The 20490-nt window shown below is 46.1% G+C and overlaps 12 non-coding genes across 12 annotated transcripts; all 12 read right to left on the reverse strand.

The window, feature by feature from the left end:
- Positions 1-6722: 6722 nt before the first annotated feature.
- LOC135021101 (U1 spliceosomal RNA) lies at positions 6723-6885 on the reverse strand. Its single transcript, XR_010218416.1, has one exon. It is a non-coding gene; the product is annotated as a U1 spliceosomal RNA (small nuclear RNA).
- A 152-nt stretch (positions 6886-7037) lies between these two features.
- Positions 7038-7201, reverse strand: LOC135021039 (U1 spliceosomal RNA). The gene has a single exon (XR_010218360.1). It is a non-coding gene; the product is annotated as a U1 spliceosomal RNA (small nuclear RNA).
- A 671-nt stretch (positions 7202-7872) lies between these two features.
- On the reverse strand, positions 7873-8035 carry LOC135021091 (U1 spliceosomal RNA). The gene has a single exon (XR_010218409.1). It is a non-coding gene; the product is annotated as a U1 spliceosomal RNA (small nuclear RNA).
- A 152-nt stretch (positions 8036-8187) lies between these two features.
- Positions 8188-8351, reverse strand: LOC135021045 (U1 spliceosomal RNA). Its single transcript, XR_010218365.1, has one exon. It is a non-coding gene; the product is annotated as a U1 spliceosomal RNA (small nuclear RNA).
- A 671-nt stretch (positions 8352-9022) lies between these two features.
- LOC135021098 (U1 spliceosomal RNA) lies at positions 9023-9185 on the reverse strand. Its single transcript, XR_010218413.1, has one exon. It is a non-coding gene; the product is annotated as a U1 spliceosomal RNA (small nuclear RNA).
- Positions 9186-9337: 152 nt separating this feature from the next.
- On the reverse strand, positions 9338-9501 carry LOC135021047 (U1 spliceosomal RNA). The gene has a single exon (XR_010218367.1). It is a non-coding gene; the product is annotated as a U1 spliceosomal RNA (small nuclear RNA).
- A 670-nt stretch (positions 9502-10171) lies between these two features.
- Positions 10172-10334, reverse strand: LOC135021082 (U1 spliceosomal RNA). The gene has a single exon (XR_010218399.1). It is a non-coding gene; the product is annotated as a U1 spliceosomal RNA (small nuclear RNA).
- Positions 10335-10486: 152 nt separating this feature from the next.
- LOC135021146 (U1 spliceosomal RNA) lies at positions 10487-10650 on the reverse strand. Its single transcript, XR_010218460.1, has one exon. It is a non-coding gene; the product is annotated as a U1 spliceosomal RNA (small nuclear RNA).
- A 670-nt stretch (positions 10651-11320) lies between these two features.
- LOC135021070 (U1 spliceosomal RNA) lies at positions 11321-11483 on the reverse strand. The gene has a single exon (XR_010218387.1). It is a non-coding gene; the product is annotated as a U1 spliceosomal RNA (small nuclear RNA).
- A 152-nt stretch (positions 11484-11635) lies between these two features.
- LOC135021052 (U1 spliceosomal RNA) lies at positions 11636-11799 on the reverse strand. Its single transcript, XR_010218372.1, has one exon. It is a non-coding gene; the product is annotated as a U1 spliceosomal RNA (small nuclear RNA).
- Positions 11800-12474: 675 nt separating this feature from the next.
- Positions 12475-12637, reverse strand: LOC135021080 (U1 spliceosomal RNA). Its single transcript, XR_010218397.1, has one exon. It is a non-coding gene; the product is annotated as a U1 spliceosomal RNA (small nuclear RNA).
- A 152-nt stretch (positions 12638-12789) lies between these two features.
- LOC135021118 (U1 spliceosomal RNA) lies at positions 12790-12953 on the reverse strand. The gene has a single exon (XR_010218433.1). It is a non-coding gene; the product is annotated as a U1 spliceosomal RNA (small nuclear RNA).
- Between the last annotated feature and the right edge of the window lie 7537 nt (positions 12954-20490).

Genomic DNA, 20490 nt, shown 5'->3' on the forward strand with positions numbered 1-20490 from the left:
CCTGCTGGCAACAGGCTCACTGCATCGAGGGACTAAGGGGAGAAGAAGCGAACTCACCTGCGTGCAGAGTGGATTGGGCTTCTTGGCTACTGGACATTAGCTCCAGAGGGACGATCACAGGCCCAGCCTGGATGGGTCCCGGAGCCTCGCCGCCGGCCCCCTTACAGAGCCAGAAGAGCGAAGAGGTCCGGAAAAATCGGCGGCAGAAGACGTTCCTGTCTTCAATAAGGTAGCGCACAGCTGTGCGCCATTGCTCTCAGCACACTTCATACTCCGGTCACTGAGGGTGCAGGGCGCTGGGGGGGGGCGCCCTGAGACGCAATAAAACATGATAAAAATACCTTACATGGCAAAAAATACATCACATATAGCTCCTGGGCTATATGGATGCATTTAACCCCTGCCAGAATATACAGAAAAACGGGAGATAAGGCCGCCGAAAAGGGGGCGAAGACTATCTCCTCAGCACACTGGCGCCATTTTCCCTCACAGCTCAGTTGGACGGAAGCTCCCTGGCTCTTCCCTGCAGTCACTACACTACAGAAAGGGTTAAAAAAAGAGAGGGGGGCACTAATTAGGCGCAGTATTAAAACATACAGCAGCTATAAGGGGAAAAACACTTATATAAGGTTATCCCTGTATATATATATATAGCGCTCTGGTGTGTGCTGGCATACTCTCCCTCTGTCTCCCCAAAGGGCTAGTGGGGTCCTGTCCTCTATCAGAGCATTCCCTGTGTGTGTGCTGTGTGTCGGTACGTTTGTGTCGACATGTATGAGGAGAAAAATGATGTGGAGACGGAGCAGAGTGTCTGTAACAGTGATGTCACCACCTAGGGGGTCGACACCTGAGTGGATGTACTGTTGAAAATTACATGACAGTGTCAGCTCTGTATAAAAAAACAAAAAAAAAAACAGTGGTTGACATGAGACAGCCGGCTACTCAGCTTGTGCCTGTCCAGACGTCTCATAGGCCGTCAGGGGCTCTAAAGCGCCCGTTACCTCAGATGGCAGATACAGACGCCGACACGGATACTGACTCCTGTGTCGACGGTGAAGAGACAACCGTGATTTCCAGTAGGGCCACACGTTACATGATTGAGACAATGGAAAATGTTTTATACATTTCTGATAATACGAGTACCACCAAAAAGGGGTATTATGTTCGGTGAGGGAAAAACTACCTGTAGTTTTCCTGAATCTGAGAAATAAAATGAGGTGTGTGATGATGCGTGGGTTTCCCCCCGATAACAATTGATAATTTCTTAAAAAGTATTGGCTGTATACCCTTTCCCGCCAGAGGTTAGGGTGCGTTGGGAAACACCCCCTAGGGGGGATAAGGCGCTCACACGCTTGTAAGAACAAGGGCTCTACCCTCTCATGAGATGGCCGCCCTTAAGGATCCTGCTGATAGAAAGCAGGAGGGTATCCAAAAATGTATTCACACACATACTGGTGTTATACTGCGACCAGCAATCGCCTCAGCCTGGAGGTGCAGTGCTGGGTTGGCATGGTCGGATTCCCTGACTGGAAATATTGATATCCTAGATAAGGATAGTATATTATTGCCTATAGAGCATTTAAAAGATGCATTTCTATATATGCATGATGCACAGCGGAATATTTGCCGACTGGCATCAAGTATAAGTGCGTTGTCCAATTCTACCAGTAAAATGGTCAGGTGATGCGGATTCCAAACGGCATTTGGAAGTATTGCCTTTGAAAGGGGACATTTGGGGTCGGTATTTTAGACCTGGTGGCCACGGCAACAACTGGGAAATCCACGTTTGTACCCCAGGTCGCCTCTCAAAATAAGACGCTGTATTATCAGGCGCAGTCCTTTGTTGGCAAGCGGACAAAAGGTTCCTCTTTTCTGCTCGTGACAGAGGGAGAGGAAAAAGGCTGAAGAGATTAGCCAGTTCCCAGGAACAGAAACCCTTTCCCGCCTCTGCCAAGCCCTCAGTATGACGCTAGGGCCTTACAAGCTCAGGCACGGTGGGGGCCCGTTCTCAATGAATTTCAGTGCGCAGTGGGCTCACTCGCAAGTAGACCCCTGGATCCTTCAGGTAATATCTCAAGGGTACATATTGGAATTCGAGACGTCTCCCCCTCGCCGTTTCCAAAAGTCGGCTTTACCGACGTCTCCCTCTGACAGGGAGGCAGTTTTGGAAGCCATTCACAAGCTGTATTCCCAGCAGGTGATAATCAAGGTACCCCTCCTGCAACAGGGAACGGGGTATTATTCCACACTATTGTGGTACCGAAGCCAGACGGCTCGGTGAGACCGATTCTAAATCTAAAATCTAAAATCTTTGAACACTTACATACAGAGGTTCAAATTCAAGATTGAGTCACTCAGAGCAGTGATTGCGAACCTGGAAGAAGGGGACTACATGATGTCTCGGGACATCAAGGATGCTTACCTTCATGTCAAAATTTACCCTTCTCACCAAGGGTACCTCAGGTTATGGTACAGAACTGTCACTATCAGTTCAGACGCTGCCGTAGGGATGGTCTACGGCACCCCGGGTCTTTACCAAGGTAATGGCCGAAATGATATCCCTTCGAAGGAAGGGAATTTTAGTTATCCCTTACTTGGACGATTCCCTGATAAGGGTAAGATCCAGGGAACAGTTGGAAGTCGGTGTAGCACTATCTCAGGTAGTGTTGCGGCAGCACGATTGGATTCTCAATATTCCAAAATCGCAGCTGGTTCCGACGACTTGTCTTCTGTTTCCTAGGGATGTTCCTGGACACAGTCCAGAAAAAAGGTGTTTCTCCCGGAAGAGAAAGCCAGGGAGTTATCCGAGCTAGTCAGGAACCTCCTAAAACCGAACCAAGTCTCAGTGCATCAATGCACAAGGGTTCTGGGTAAAAATGGTGGCTTCCTACGAAGCAATCCCATTCGTTAGATTCCACGCAAGAACTTTCCAGTGGAACCTACTGGACAAATGGTCCGGGTCGCATTTTCAGATGCATCAGCGGATAACCCTATCACCAAGGACAAGGGTATCCATCCTGTGGTGGTTGCAGAGTGCTCATCTTCTAGAGGGCCGCAGATTCGGCATTCAGAACTGGGTCCTGGTGACCACGGATGCCAGCCTGCGAGGCTGGTGAGCAGTCACACAGGGAAGGAATATCCAGGGCTTAGGGTCAAGCCTGGATACATCACTTCACATAAATATCCTGAAGCTAAGGGCCATTTACAATGCTCTAAGCTTAGCAAGACCTCTGCTTCAAGGTCAGCCGGTGTTGATCCAGTCGGACAACATCATGGCAGTCACCCACGTAAACAGACAGGGTGGCACAAGAAGCAGGAGGGCAATGGCAGAAGCTGCAGGGATTCTTCGCTGGGCGGAAAATCATGTGATAGCACTGTCAACAGTATTCATTCCGGGAGTGGACAACTGGGAAGCAGACTTCCTCAGCACGACCTCCACCCGGGAGAGTGGGGACTTCACCCAGAAGTCGTCCACATGATTAAAAAACTCGACAGGTATTGCGCCAGGTCAAGAGACCCTCAGGCAATAGTTGTAGACGCTCTGGTAACACCGTGGGTGTACCAGTCAGTGTATGTGTTCCCTCCTCTGCCTCTCATACCCAAGGTACTGAGATTGATAAGATGGAGAGGAGAAAGCACTATATTCGTGGCTCCGGATTGGCCAAGAAGGACTTGGTAACCGGAACTTCAAGAGATGCTCACGGAGGATCCGTGGCCTCTACCTCTAAGAAGGGACCTGCTCCAGCAAGGACCCTGTCTGTTCCAAGACTTACCGCGGCTGCGTTTGACGGCATGCCGGTTGAACACCGGATCCTGAAGGAAAAAAGGCATTCCGGATGAAGTCATCCATATCCTGATCTAAAGCCAGGAAGGATGTAACCGCAAAAACATTATCACCGCAATTGGCGAAAATATGTTGCGTAGTGCGAGGCCAGTAAGGCCCGATGGAGGAAATTCAACTGGGTCGATTCCTACATTTCCTGCAAACAGGAGTGTCTATGGGCCTGAAATTGGGGTCCATTAAGGTTCAGATTTCGGCCCTGTCAATTTTCTTCCAAAAAAGAACTAGCTTCAGTCCCTGAAGTTTAGACGTTTGTAAAAGGGGTACTGCATATACAGCCTCCTTTTGTGCCTCCAGTGGCAATTTGGGATCTCAATGTAGTTTGGGTTCCAAAAGTCACATTGGTTTGAACCACTTAAATCTGTGGAGTTAAAATATCTCACATGGAAAGTGGTCATGCTGTTGGCCCTGGCCTGGGCCAGGCGCGTGTCAGAATTGGCGGCTTTATCCTGTAAAAGCCCTTATCTGATTTTCCATTCGGACAGGGCGGAATTGAGGACTCGTCCCCAGTTTCTCCCTAAGGTGGTTCCAGCGTTTTCACCTGAACCAACCTATTGTGGTGCCTGCGGCTACTAGGGACTTGGAGGAATCCAAGTTGCTGGATGTTGTCAGGGCCCTGAAAATATGTTTCCAGGACGGCTGGAGTCAGGAAATCTGACTCGCTGTTTATCCTGTATGCACCCAACAAGCTGGGTGCTCCTGCTTCTAAGCAGACTATTGCTCGTTGGATTTGTAGTACAATTCAGCTTGCACATTCTGTGGCAGGCCTGCCACAGCTAAAATCTGTAAAAGCCCGTTCCACAAGGAAAGTGGGCTCATCTTGGGCGGCTGCCCGAGGGGTCTCGGCTTTACAACTTTGCCGAGCAGCTACTTGGTCAGGGGCAAACACGTTTGCTAAATTCTACAAATTTGATACCCTGGCTGAGGAGGACCTGGAGTTCTCTCATTCGGTGCTGCAGAGTCATCCGCACTCTCCCGCCCGTTTGGGAGCTTTGGTATAATCCCCATGGTCCTTACGGAGTCCCCAGCATCCACTTAGGACGTCAGAGAAAATAAGAATTTACTTACCGATAATTCTATTTCTCATAGTCCGTAGTGGATGCTGGGCGCCCATCCCAAGTGCGGATTGTCTGCAATACTTGTACATAGTTATTGTTACAAAAATCGGGTTATTATTGTTGGGAGCCATCTTTTCAGAGGCTCCTCTGTTATCATGCTGTTAACTGGGTTCAGATCACAGGTTGTACGGTGTGATTGGTGTGGCTGGTATGAGTCTTACCCGGGATTCAAAATCCTTCCTTATTGTGTACGCTCGTCCGGGCAAAGTATCCTAACTGAGGCTTGGAGGAGGGTCATAGGGGGAGGAGCCAGTGCACACCACATAGTCCTAAAGCTTTCTTTAGATGTGCCCAGTCTCCTGCGGAGCCGCTATTCCCCATGGTCCTTACGGAGTCCCCAGCATCCACTACGGACTATGAGAAATAGAATTATCGGTAAGTAAATTCTTATTATTTACTGCAGTTAAAGTTCATATGTAACTCACGTGAGTAATGAAAGAAAACAGGGGGAGAGCGCTGTGATGGTTGGTGAAACACAGCGGTATGCTACGACCCCCGTTAACCGTGGCTGGATCTTATTGGCACTCGCGGTCGGGATATTTCTCCCTGCCGTGGGGTAGAGACCTCCTTTTGCTCGGTCTCAAATTGCTTTTTCCCCTTCACCGCTGTCTTTACATCAGACGTCCGCCGTGATGTAGCTCGTTCATGAACGGGCTTATATCTCAGCAATCAGAGTGTCCGGTAATCACCTTTCTTACGCGTTTCTCCGCTGTTATCCAAGAGCGGTTTCGTCAGAGGATACATCAGCAGCCTAGCAGGCTCTTTTTAAAATGCACCGGACCAATAGCATTACTAATTAGTTGATTGGATACATACATGTACTAATTGGATGCATACATGTAATGACTCACATATGGAACAACTTTCTAATTGCAATTGCACATATAAAGGCATTTCATAATATAAAAATAAGCAACATGGTGAATAAAAATAATATATAAAATAAGCAACAAGGTGGTTTAAAAAATAACAGAAAATATATAATCTATATACAAATTAACCTATAATCTTTCAATCAATACCTCATATCTATAATCACATATACATAATTCAGAGACTCAGCACTAAGGATCCCCATTTACTTATATAAAACCTTTTAGGGTAACATAAATCCATGCCACTACTAAAGCAGTTCTTGTGGCGCAGGGGAAACATCAAATGCACTCTATGCAGCTAGTCCCATGTTCGAATCCAACCCGCTCAGCTTAACATCCATATTATTTATTTACTTTTAATGGGATCATTCTATCAATTCATTTTTACCTTTAATTTTTGTTAATATTATTTCTATATTTCATTATTTTAACCCCTGGAATAACTACATTGCTGTTTAAACAACAAAAAGAATTGAAGAAAAAATAAATATTAAACAGACAATTTAAGGATTCGAAGATTTAAATATTTAAAGATTTTAAAATTTAAAACAGGGAGGGGGGGGGAGGGAGGGGGGCCTTTTGGGAGAAGGAGGGGGAAAAAATAAAATAAAAATAAAAAAATATATATATAGAACCAAGAGAAAGTGTAAAAAGCTGATTACTTGCAGCAGCTGGGCACTGTAATAGCTCCAGAGCTGCTCTGTAAGGCAACTAAAAGGGTGTGGGCCCTGCAGCACTACCTGTAGTTCGCATTGTGCGTTGGAAGGCACAAAGTAAGCAGACGGGAGAAGTCAAGATAGTGCGCAAGGGCATAGAAGGGAGTGGCTCAAGAAAAGAGAAGTGTAAACAGACAGCAAACTAGGCTGGAGAAAGACATGAGACAAAGAGATCTGAATTATACGAGAGCCGACCAGGGGAAACACAAATTATGCAGTCAAGTTTCCCACATTTGGGGATATCGCAGGAGCAGCACACCCAGAGTGCAATTGGTGAGCCTTGCCCTGGGAGAAGCACCTTCATGATCATAGTATCTCACCTAGCAGGTAAGTAGGAGTTGGGCTAGAGCTGGGGAGGGTCGCTGCTCGGGCACCCCCCTGTCAAGTGAAGGAGATCCAACTGAGGCAGCACAAGGGAACTCTCGAAAGAAGAACAAGGCTAGAGGAAGATCTGAGACAAAGAAATCTGACTTTTACCAGAGCTGACCAGAGGAAAGCACAAACACAGTCCCCCACTACCACAAATAATGCTGTCAAGTTTACCACATTTGGGAAAATAACAGGGGTCAGCATACCCAGAATGCAATGAATGAACCTCACCCTGGGAGAACAATCTTCATGACCATGGTATCTCCTATGCAAAATAAGTATGATTTGGGATAGGGCTGGAGAGGGCCGCTGCTCAGGCACATCTCTGTCAAGTAAAGGAGATTCAACTGAGGCAGCACAAGGGAACTCTCATCTGGGGACAACAACTGCAGGAGGTACACATATTTTCAGATGAACATGGGAGGGCAGAAGGCTGCCTAATACTGAAGCACCCCCAAACAACAAACCAAATGCAACAACTAGTGCAAGCATTCCTGGGGGAAGGCCTGCAGCATATGGATTTGCATATGGTGATGTCATCCAAACAGTGGGTCAAAGTTGGCTTCAACCCTCGTCTGCATATGAAAAGATAAAATTGGCATGCAGGGCATGGCGGCCTTTTGCGGTGCTTGGATGACCCCTAGTTCGCATTAAACACCTCCACCCTCCTTCGGTGTGGGGCTCATGATGGCTATGCCCCAGCCCCTGAAGCATTCAAGCTGATTTCTTGCAGCAGCTGGGCACTGTAACAGCTCCAGAGCTGCTCTGTAAGGCAAGTAAAAGGGTGTGGGCCCTGCAGCACTACCTGTAGTTTGCATTGTGTGTTGGAAGGCACAAAGTAAGCAGACGGGAGAAGTCAGGATAGTGCGCAAGGGCATAGAAGGGAGCAACTCAAGAAAAGAGAAGTGGAAACAGACTGCAAATTAGGCTGGAGAGAGACCTGAGACAAAGAGATCTGAATTATACGAGAGCCGACCAGGTGAAACACAAATTATGCAGTCAAGTGTCCAACATTTGGGGAAACCGCAGGAGTAGCACACCCAGAGTGCAATGGGTGAGCCTTGCCCTGGGAGAAGCACCTTCATGATCATAGTATCTCACCTGGCAGGTAAGTAGGAGCTGGGCTAGAGCTGGGGAGGGTCGCTGCTCGGGCACCCCCCTGTCAAGTGAAGGAGATCCAACTGAGGCAGCACAAGGGAACTCTCAAAAGAAGAACAAGGCTAGAGGAAGATCTGAGACAAAGAAATCTGACTTTTACCAGAGCTGACCAGAGGAAAGCACAAACACAGTCCCTCACTACCACAAATAATGCAGTCCAGTTTCCCACATTTGGGGAAATCACAGGGGTCAGCATACCCAGAATGCAATGAATGAACCTCACCCTGGGAAAACAATCTTCATGACCATGGTATCTCCTATGCAAAATAAGTATGATTTGGGATAGAGCTGGGGAGGGCCGCTGCTCAGGCACATCTCTGTCAAGTAAAGGAGATTCAACTGAGGCAGCACAAGGGAACTCTCATCGGGGGACAACAACTGCAGGGAGAACACATATTTTCAGATGAACATGGGAGGGCAGAAGGCTGCCTAATACTGAAGCACCCCCAAACAACAAACCAAATGCAACAACTAGTGCTAGCATTCCTGGGGGAAGGCCTGCAGCAGATGGATTTGCATATGGTGATGTCATCCAAGCAGTGGGTCAAAGTTGGCTTCAACACTCATCTGCATATGAATAGAGAAGAGGGGCGTGCAGGGCATGGCGGCCTTTTGCGGCGCTTGGATGACCCCTAGTTCGCATTAAACACCTCCACCCTCCTTCGGTGTGGGGCTCATGTTGGCTATGCCCCAGCCCCTGAAGCATTCAAGCTGATTTCTTGCAGCAGCTGGGCACTGTAACAGCTCCAGAGCTGCTCTGTAAGGCAAGTAAAAGGGTGTGGGCCCTGCAGCACTACCTGTAGTTCGCATTGTGCGTTGGAAGGCACAAAGTTAGCAGACGGGAGAAGTCAGGATAGAGCGCAAGGGCATAGAAGGGAGCGGCTCAAGAAAAGAGAAGTGGAAACAGACAGCAAACTAGGCTGGAGAGAGACCTGAGACAAATACATCTGAATTATACGAGAGCCGACCAGGGGAAACACAAATTATGCAGTCAAGTTTCCCACATTTGGGGAAATCACAGGGGCAGCACACCCAGAGTGCGATGGGTGAGCCTTGCCCTGGGAGAAGCACCTACATGATCATAGGATCTCACCTGGCAGGTAAGTAGGAGTTGGGCTAGAGCTGGGGAGGGTCGCTGCTCGGGCACCCCCCTGTCAAGTGAAGGAGATCCAACTGAGGCAGCACAAGGGAACTCTCGAAAGAAGAACAAGGCTAGAGGAAGATCTGAGACAAAGAAATCTGACTTTTACCAGAGCTGACCAGAGGAAAGCACAAACACAGCCCCCCACTACCACAAATAATGCAGTCGAGTTTCCAACATTTGGGGAAATCACAGGGGTCAGCATAAACAGAATGCAATGAATGAACCTCACCATGGGAGAACAATCTTCATGACCATGGTATCTCCTATGCAAAATAAGTATGATTTGGGATAGGGCTGGGGAGGGCCGCTGCTCAGGCACATCTCTGTCAAGTAAAGGCGATTCAACTGAGGCAGCACAAGGGAACTCTCATCTTGGGACAACAACTGCAGGGAGAACACATATTTTCAGATGAACATGGGAGGGCAGAAGGCTGCCTAATACTGAAGCACCCCCAAACAACAAACCAAATGCAACAACTAGTGCAAGCATTCCTGGGGAAGGCCTGCAGCAGATGGATTTGCATATGGTGATGTCATCCAAGCAGTGGGTCAAAGTTGGCTTCAACCCTCGTCTGCATATGAAAAGAAAAAAGGGATGTGCAGGGAATGGCGGCCTTTTGCGGCGCTTGGATGACCCCTAATTCGCATTAAACATCTCCACCCTCCTTCGGTGTGGGGCTCATGATGGCTATGCCCCAGCCCCTGAAGCATTCAAGCTGATTTCTTGCAGCAGCTGGGCACTGTAACAGCTCCAGAGCTGCTCTGTAAAGCATGTAAAAGGGTGTGGGCTCTGCAGCACTACCTGTAGTTTGCATTGTGCGTTGGAAGGCACAAAGTATACAGACAGGAGAGGTCAGAATAGTGCGCAAGGGCATAGAAGGGAGCGGCTCAAGAAAAGAGAAGTGGAAACAGACAGCAAACTAGGCTGGAGAGAGACCTGAGACAAAGAGATCTGAATTATACGAGAGCCGACCAGGGGAAACACAAATTATGCAGTCAAGTTTCCCACATTTGGGGAAATCACAGGGGCAGCACACCCAGAGTGCAATGGGTGAGCCTTGCCCTGGGAGAAGCACCTACATGATCATAGTATCTCACCTGGCAGGTAAGTAGGAGTTGGGCTAGAGCTGGGGAGGGTCGCAGCTCGGGCACCCCCCTGTCAAGTGAAGGAGATCCAACTGAGGCAGCACAAGGGAACTCTTGAAAGAAGAACAAGGCTAGAGGAAGATCTGAGACAAAGAAATCTGACATTTACCAGAGCTGACCAGAGGAAAGCACAAACACAGTCCCCCACTACCACAAATAATGCAGTCAAGTTTCCCACATTTGGGGAAATCACAGGGGTCAGCATACCCAGAATGCAATGAATGAACCTCAACCTGGGAGAACAATCTTCATGAGCATGGTATCTCCTATGCAAAATAAGTATGATTTGGGATAGAGCTGGGGAGGGCCGCTGCTCAGGCACATCTCTGTCAAGTAAAGGAGATTCAACTGAGGCAGCACAAGGGAACTCTCATCTGGGGACAACAACTGCAGGGAGAACACATATTTTCAGATGAACATGGGAGGGCAGAAGGCTGCCTAATACTGAAGCACCCCCAAACAATAAACCAAATGCAACAACTAGTGCAAGCATTCCTGGGGGAAGGCCTGCAGCAGATGGATTTGCATATGGTGATGTCATCCAAGCAGTGGGTCAAAGTTGGCTTCAACCCTCGTCTGCATATGAAAAGAAAAAAGGTATGTGCTGGGCATGGCGGCCTTTTGCGGCGCTTGGATGACCCCTAATTCACATTAAACACCTCCACCCTCCTTCGGTGTGGGGCTCATGTTGGCTATGCCCCAGCCCCTGAAGCATTCAAGCTGATTTCTTGCAGCAGCTGGGCACTGTAACAGCTCCAGAGCTGCTCTGTAAAGCATGTAAAAGGGTGAGGGCCCTGCAGCACTACCTGTAGTTTGCATTGACGTTGGAAGGCACAAAGTAAGCAGACAGGAGAGGTCATAATAGTGCGCAAGGGCATAGAAGGGAGCGGCTCAAGAAAAGAGAAGTGGAAACAGACAGCAAACTAGGCTGGAGAGAGACCTGAGACAAAGAGATCTGAATTATACGAGAGCCGACCAGGGGAAACACAAATTATGCAGTCAAGTTTCCCACATTTGGGGAAATCGCAAGAGCAGCACACCCAGAGTGCAATGGGTGAGCCTTGCCCTGGGAGAAGCACCTTCATGATCATAGTATCTCACCTGGCAGGTAAGTAGGAGTTGGGCTAGAGCTGGGTAGGGTCACTGCTCGGGCACTTCCCTGTCAAGTGAAGGAGATCCAAGTGAGTCAGCACAAGGGAACTCTCGAAAGAAGAACAAGGCTAGAGGAAGATCTGAGACAAATAAATCTGACTTTTACCAGAGCTGACCAGAGGAAAGCACAAACACAGTCCCCCACTACCACAAATAATGAAGTCGAGTTTCCCACATTTGGGGAAATCACAGGGGTCAGCATACCCAAAATGCAATGAATGAACCTCACCCTGGGATAACAGTCTTCATTACCATGATATCTCCTATGCAAAATAAGTATGATTTGGGATAGGGCTGGGGAGGGCCGCTGCTCAGGCACATCTCTGTCAAGTAAAGGAGATTCAACTGAGGCAGCACAAGGGAACTCTCATCTGGGGACAACAACTGCAGGGAGAACACATATTTTCAGATGAACATGGGAGGGCAGAAGGCTGCCTAATACTGAAGCACCCCCAAACAACAAACCAAATGCAACAACTAGTACAAGCATTCCTGGGGGAAGGTCAGCAGAAGACGGATTTGCATACAGTGATGTCATCCAAGCAGTGGGCCAAAGTTGGCTGGAACCCTCATCTGCATATGAAAAGAGAAAAGGGGTATGCAGGGAATGGCGGCCTTTTGCGGCGCTTGGATGACCCTTAGTTCGCATTAAACACCCCCACCCTCCTTCGGTGTGGGGCTCATGTTGGCAATGCCCCAGCCCCTGAAGCATTCAAGCTGATTTCTTGCAGCAGCTTGGCACTGTAACAGCTCCAGAGCTGCTCTGTAATGCAAGTAAAAGTTTGTGGGCCCTGCAGCACTACCTGTAGTTTGCATTGTGCATTGGAAGGCACAAAGTAAGCAGACAGGAGGAGAAGTCAGGATAGTGCACAAGGGTATAGAAGGGAGGGGCTCAAAAAAAGAAGAAGTGGAAACAGACTGCAAACTAGGCTGGAGAGAGACCTGAGACAAAGAGATCTGAATTATATAAAAGCCGACCAGTGGAAACACAAATTATGCAGTCAAGTTTCCCATATTTGGGGAAATCACAGGGGCAGCACACCCAGAGTGCAATGGGTGAGCCTTGCCCTGGGAGAAGCACCTTCATGATCATAGTATCTCACCTGGCAGGTAAGTAGGAGTTGGGCTAGAGCTGGGGAGGGTCGCTGCTTGGGCACCCCCCTGTCAAGTAAAGGAGATCCAACTGAGGCAGCACAATTGTACTCTCGAAAGAAGAACAAGGCTAGAGGAAGATCTGAGATAAAGAAATCTGACTTTTACCAGAGCTGACCAGAGGAAAGCACAAACACAGTCCCCCACTACCACAAATAATGCAGTCAAGTTTCCCACATTTGGGGAAATCACAGGGGTCAGCATACCCAGAATGCAATGAATGAACCTCACCCTGGGAGAACGATCTTCATGACCATGGTATCTCCTATGCAAAATAAGTATGATTTGGGATAGGGCTGGGGAGGGCCGCTGCTCAGGCACATCTCTGTCAAGTAAAGAAGATTCAACTGAGGCAGCACAAGGGAACTCTCATCTGGGGACAACAACTGCAGGGAGAACACATATTTTCAGATGAACATGGGAGGGCAGAAGGCTGCCTAATACTGAAGCACCCCCAAACAACAAACCAAATGCAACAACTAGTGCAAGCATTCCTGGGGGAAGGCCTGCAGCAGATGGATTTGCATATGGTGATGTCATCCAAGCAGTGGGTCAAATTTGGCTTCAACCCTCGTCTGCATATGAAAAGAGAAAAGGGGCGTGCAGGGCATGGCGGCCTTTTGCGGCGCTTGGATGACCCCTAGTTCGCATTAAACACCTCCACCCTCCTTCGGTGTGGGGCTCATGTTGGCTATGCCCCAGCCCCTGAAGCATTCAAGCTGATTTCTTGCAGAAGCTGGGCACTGTAACAGCTCCAGAGCTGCTCTGTATGGCAAGTAAAAGGGTGTGGGCCCTGCAGCACTACCTGTAGTTCGCATTGTGCGTTGGAAGGCACAAAGTAAGCAGATGGGAGAAGTCAGGATAGTGCGCAAGGGCATAGAAGGGAGCGGCTCAAGAAAAGAGAAGTGGAAACAGACAGCAAACTAGGCTGGAGAGCTCTTCTGTCTATATTTTGCAAACCTGCTCTTGTCCTCTCCAGCTGCTCCATGTAGATTTGACGTCTGGAAAGGTGCATAACCCACTGACAAGCAGGCACACTCCTGCATGAGTTTTCTCTCTCACTAGCTGGATGATACACAATCATTTGCATGTGCTCCACCTCCGACACACCACCCACCCAACCACCCAGTGACCAGAGCCACCCACAAGCCAACTGGCTCCTTGATTTAATTTGCACAGTGTAGTCATCCAGGCAGCATGTCCTTCTCAATGGAAGGATCTCTGGTTCCATGGAATCTTCCACATTGGAATGCTGCGGAATAAAAAGGATTTAAATATTCAGCTTGCTAGCATTCAATGTACCTGCGGCTTGGCTTTAGCACATGGGTCTTCATCCTGTTGCCCTCCAGCTGCTGTGAAACTACACATCCCAGCATGCCCTGCCACAGTTTTGCTATTAAGGTATGCTAAAACTGAGGCAGGGCATGCTGGGATGTGTAGTTCCACAGCAGCTGGAGGGTCGCAGGTTGAAGACCCATGTTCTAGCATGCCTGTTCTATGATGCATGTACCGTGGTGTCACAATCAGCTTGGAATGGGGTGTCTAGCAGGCATTTGCTGACAGCCACTTGAGGGAGACACACATCAGGAGATGCAGCATATCGGAGGTCTTCGATGCCTTTCCAGCAAATGCACACCACCTGCTGCTGGTCTGGACACAAAACAATGCCCACAATCGAAGTCCCAAAATGCCCAACTACAGGATTCATGTAAGTAGTGAATTTAGGAATGAATTTAGAAGTAGGAAATTAAGTTAGTACACAAGTACATTCAAATTCAGATCTAAAGTCTAGGTAGGCCTCACGTCCTGGCAGCCCCCAGCACTTATAAATGCCTTGATTAGAGGTAGAGAATTAAATGTAGATAAAAAGTAGACACAAAATAAGACTCCACAGAGCAGTTATCAGGTGTCTTTATCAATTGTTGCATTTAAAAAATCAAGCAATTAGGGAACACAATGTTGCAACAATGTAACCCTATTTGCAAAATAGTACTAAATAAGTTTGTCAATGTAAGACATTTGCAAAGGCGCATCCAAAACACGCTGGAAAATGCAACTGAATCTGTTTTTGGAGGCTAGAATAGGAAATGTGCATCGGTCCTACAAGTACTGAAAGCTCTTCTACCATCTCCCTTTTCTGAAAAGCCATTTAATATATGGTTCCCAGATAGGGGACATATCAGATATTGCCTTTCAAAAGCAGCAAATATCATACCACTTCTATTGCCATCAAAGATAAACATTGATTGTTTTCAGATATTGGATTGAAAAAGCAGTCTTTATTGACATAAAGAAGCAAAAAAACATACATAAACATTACACACATAAGTACTGTGTTGCAGCACAGATAAAACACAATACAAATGCTGTCGGTATAGTACAGTTCAAGAACTACAGCACTGGCCAGCCTACACTATAAATCATGAACTGCACTATACATTTAAACAATACAATAATACAACAGTTAATAAGGCTATGGGTGTGGAGTGTAAGAGGGTGAGGGAATCACAAGCCCGAAGCTTTATTGAAAGACAGACACATATAAAGGGAGGATTAATAAATACAAAGATATCCTTTACTATAGAATGTAGTCCAATCCGGTCTTTCAACTCTTCCACAACTTAAAAACGGATAGTGTTCCCAAGCCTTCCATCCTGGAATATCTTCAGTCTCTCGCCAATGAAGAAAACAATCCCTCCAGCAGACTCTTCAACCACGATACAAGATCACAGCCAAAAGGGCGAGAAGCAACTACACTTGCGTTTAACCAAAACAGCTAAAACTTAGTGGAGGAAAGTGCAGTGCACCAAAACATAAGCTGACACAATCATGGAGAATGCGCCAGCATATATGCTCTTCTATCTATATTTTGCAAACCTGCTCTTGTCCCCTCCAGCTGCTCCATGTAGATTTGACGTCTGGCAAGGTGCATAACCCACTGACAAGCAGGCACACTCCTGCATGAGTTTTCACTCTCACTAGCTGGATGATACACATTCATTTGCATGTGCTCCACCTCCGACACACCGCCCACCCAACCACCCAGTCACCAGAGCTACCCACAAGCCAACTGGCTCCGTAACTTAATTTGCACAGTGCAGTCATCCAGGCAGCATGTCCTTCTCAATGGAATAATCTCTGGTTCCATGGAATCTTCCGCATTGGAATGCTGCGGAACAAAAAGGATTTAAACATTCAGCTTGCTAGCATTCAATGTACCTGCGGCTTGGCTCTAGCACATGGGTCTTCATCCTGTGGCCCTCCAGCTGCTGTGAAACTACACATCCCAGCATGCCCTGCCACAGTTTTGCTATTAAGGTATGCTAAAACTGAGGCAGGGCATGCTGGGATGTGTAGTTCCACAGCAGCTGGAGGGTCGCAGGTTGAAGACCCATGTTCTAGCATGCCTGTTCTATGATGCATGTTCCGTGAAGTCACAATCAGCTTGGAATGGGGTATCTAGCAGGCATTTGCTGACAGCCACTTGAGGGAGACACACATCAGGAGATGCAGCATATCGGAGGTCTTCGATGCCTTTCCAGCAAATGCACACCACCTGCTGCTGGTCTGGACACAAAACAATGCCCACAATCGAAGTCCCAAAATGCCCAACTACAGGATTCATGTAAGTAGTGAATTTAGGAATGAATTTAGAAGTAGGAAATTAAGTTAGTACACAAGTACATTCAAATTCAGATCTAAAGTCTAGGTAGGCCTCACGTCCTGGCAGCCCCCAGCATTTAAAAATGCCTTGATTAGAGGTAGGGAATTAAATGTAGATAAGAAGTAGACGCAAAATAAGACTCCACAGAGCAGTTATCAGGTGTCTTTATCAATTGTTGCATTTAAAAAATCAAGCAATTAGGGAACACAATGTTGCAACAATGTAACCCTATTTGCAAAATAGTACTAAATAAGTTTGTCGATGTAAGACATTTGCAAAGGCGCATTTAAAACACACTGGAAAATGCAACTGAATCTGTTTTTGGAGGCTAGAATAGGAAATGTGCATCGGTCCAACGAGTACTGAAAGCTCTTCTACCATCTTCCTTTTCTGAAAAGCCATTTAATATATGGTTCCCAGATAGGGGACATATCAGATATTGCCTTTCAAAAGCAGCAAATATCATACCACTTCTATTGCCATCAAAGATAAACATTGATTGTTTTCAGATATTGGATTGAAAAAGCAGTCTTTATTGACATAAAGAAGCAAAAAAACATACATAAACATTACACACATAAGTACTGTGTTGCAGCACAGCCAAAACACAATACAAATGCTGTCGGTATAGTACAGTTCAAGAACTACAGCACAGGCAAGCCTACACCAGTGTTGCCAACTCTGAAATGGAAAACAAGCAACCGATGACTGAAAAATAAGCCCAAAACAAGCCCAAACCAATCCTAAAAAGCCCCAAAAAAAGCCCAACTCAAGGTTGTTGTTTTTTTATATATATATATATATATATATATATATAAACAGACATTATTGTTTGTCTTATTAAAATACATATAATTATTTATATAATCTGCCTTTAAGGTCTTTACAATGATATTTATCAGCACAAAACTGGCTTTTAAAGAATACTGGAATTTTTATAAATATTATAGTTAGAGTTGTGAATTTAAGATACTATGCTTTCATGTTTCCTCTAAAGAAAAATCTCAAGTGAAAATTGCCAACTGTATATACTGTATCTGTGGTCATTTGTATTCACTGTGAAATATTTATTCTATGGAAAGATAAAACAAATAATCTTACAACATCCAACTTTGTACTTCTATTAAATAAATTAAGAGGCCAAATCAAGGTAACAAAACAAAAGATTATTAAGACAATTCAAAATAATAAATGCATATATAAATATTAAATAGTAACTCAATTCAATAAATAACAAAGGAATTACTGAGAGGTAAAGTGCATTGCAGATGGCACACTGTGAGGTAAAGTGCATGGTACACTGTGTGAAGTAAAGTGCATTGCAGATGGCATACTATGTGAGGTAAAGTGCATGGCACACTGTGTGAAGTATAGTGTATTGCAGATAGCACACTGGGGGTCATTCCGAGTTGTTCGCTCGTTGCCGATTTTTGCAACGGAACGATTAAGGCAAAAATGCGCATGCGTATGGTACGCAGTGCGCATGCGCTAAGTAATTTAGAACAAAACTTAGTAGATTTACTCACGTCCGAACGAAGAATTTTCATCATTGAAGTGATCGGAGTGTGATTGACAGGAAGTGGGTGTTTCTGGGCGGAAATTTACCGTTTTCTGGGAGTGTGCAGGATAAAACGCAGGAGTGTCTGGAGAAACGGGGGAGTGGCTGTCCGAACGCAGGGCGTGTTTGTGACTTCAAACCAGGAACGAAACGGGCTGAGCTGATCGCAGTGTAGGAGTAAGTCTCGAGCTACTCAGAAACTGAAAATAATTATTTATTCGCAATTCTGCTAATCTTTCGTTCGCAATTCTGCTAAGCGAAGATACACTCCCAGAGGGCGGCGGTCTAGCGTGTGCAATGCTGCTAAAAGCAGCTAGCGAGTGAACTCGGAATGACCCCCACTGTGTGAGGTAAAGTGCATGGCACACTGTGTGAAGTAAAGTGCATTGCAGATGGCATACTGCGAGGTAAAGTACATAGCACACTGAATTACAAAGGTTTTATGTAAAATGGATATAAGCAAATTCATCTGAGCTGTCTCCATCGTCTATAGAAGCTTCCATGTTATATATTCCTGAGTTGAAGCGCTGAAGCATATTGGTAGTTGGTTTAAAAATCCTTGCAACAAATACCCAAGCGTCTTAAACCATATCTGACATAAAGAATACCACATAAAGTGGTCCTAAATTGCTTCACTGTTGTGTGTCTGGTCAGTGTCTTTGTTGTTGTCATTGTTAAAAACAAATTAGCCCTACTGAATACACACAACCAGCAGTCGGCAACAATAGACATAATGAATGACTCATCATTTCTTTAAGACTCTATTCATCCACAACGTCTCACCTACAGTATGTCTGTGTGAGGATCTGTGTTATATGGATGAATGACTAATTATCTCTGGAAGTCGGTATCAGTGATACCTAAAAACAAAAGAAGCCCAAAAACAAGCAGCAAAAAAAATTATAAGCCCAAAAACAAGCAACAAGCAACCACCCCAAAAAATAAGCAACCAGAAGAAAAAACAAGCCCAATTCCGCTTGTTATAAACTGAATTGGCAACTATGGCCTACACTATAAATCATGAACTGCACTATACATTTAAACTATACAATAATACAACAGTTAATAAGGCTATGTGTGTGGAGTGTAAGAGGGTGAGGGAATCACAAGACCGAAGCTTTATTGTAACACAGACACATATAAGGGGAGGGGCAATAAATAGAAAGGTATCCTTTACTATAGAATGTAGTCCAATCCGACCTCTGTGCTCTTCCACAACTGAAAAACGGATAGTGTTCCCAAGCCTTCCATCCTGGAATATCTTTGGTCTTTCGCCAATGAAGAAAACAATCCCTCCCTCCAGCAGACCCTTCAACCACGATACAAGATCACAGCCAAAAGGCAGAGAAGCAACTACACTTGAGCTTAACAAAAATGGCTAAAACTTAGTGGAGGAAAGTGCAGTGCACCAAAACATAAGCTGTCACAATCATGGAGAATGTGCCAGCATATATGCTCTTCTATCTATATTTTGCAAACCTGCTCTTGTCCCCTCCAGCTGCTCTATGTAGATTTGACGTCTGGCAAGGTGCATAACCCACTGACAAGCAGGCACACTCCTGCATGAGTTTTCTCTCTCACTAGCTGGATGATACGCAATCATTTGCATGTGCTCCACCTCCGACACACCACCCACCCAACCACCCAGTCACCAGAGCCACCCACAAACCAACTGGCTCCGTGATTTAATTTGCACAGTGTAGTCATCCAGGCAGCATGTCCTTCTCAATGGAAGGATCTCTGGTTCCATGGAATCTTCCACATTGGAATGCTGCGGAACAAAAAGGATTTAAATATTCAGCTTGCTAGCATTCAATGTACCTGCGGCTTGGCTTTAGCACATGGGTCTTCATCCTGTGGCCCTCCAGCTGCTGTGAAACTACACATCCCAGCATGCCCTGCCACAGTTTTGCTATTAAGGTATGCTAAAACTGAGGCAGGGCATGCTGGGATGTGTAGTTCCACAGCAGCTGGAGGGTCGCAGGTTGAAGACCCATGTTCTAGCATGCCTGTTCTATGATGCATGTACCGTGATGTCACAATCAGCTTGGAATGGGGTGTCTAGCAGGCATTTGCTGACAGACACTTGAGGGAGACACACATCAGGAGATGCAGCATATCGGAGGTCTTCGATGCCTTTCCAGCAAATGCACACCACCTGCTGCTGGTCTGGACACAAAACAATGCCCACAATCGAAGTCCCAAAATGCCCAACTACAGGATTCATGTAAGTAGTGAATTTAGGAATGAATTTAGAAGTAGGAAATTAAGTTAGTTCACAAGTACATTCAAATTCAGATCTAAAGTCTAGGTAGGCCTCACGTCCTGGCAGCCCCCAGCATTTAAAAATGCCTTGATTAGAGGTAGAGAATTAAATGTAGATAAGAAGTAGACACAAAATAAGACTCCACAGAGCAGTTATCAGGTGTCTTTATCAATTGTTGCATTTAAAAAATCAAGCAATTAGGGAACACAATGTTGCAACAATGTAACCCTATTTGCAAAATAGTACTAAATAAGTTTGTCGATGTAAGACATTTGCAAAGGCGCATCCAAAACACGCTGGAAAATGCAACTGAATCTGTTTTTGGAGGCTA

This window comes from Pseudophryne corroboree, unplaced genomic scaffold (genome assembly GCF_028390025.1).
Source record: "Pseudophryne corroboree isolate aPseCor3 unplaced genomic scaffold, aPseCor3.hap2 scaffold_367, whole genome shotgun sequence".
Taxonomy (NCBI): domain Eukaryota; kingdom Metazoa; phylum Chordata; class Amphibia; order Anura; family Myobatrachidae; genus Pseudophryne; species Pseudophryne corroboree.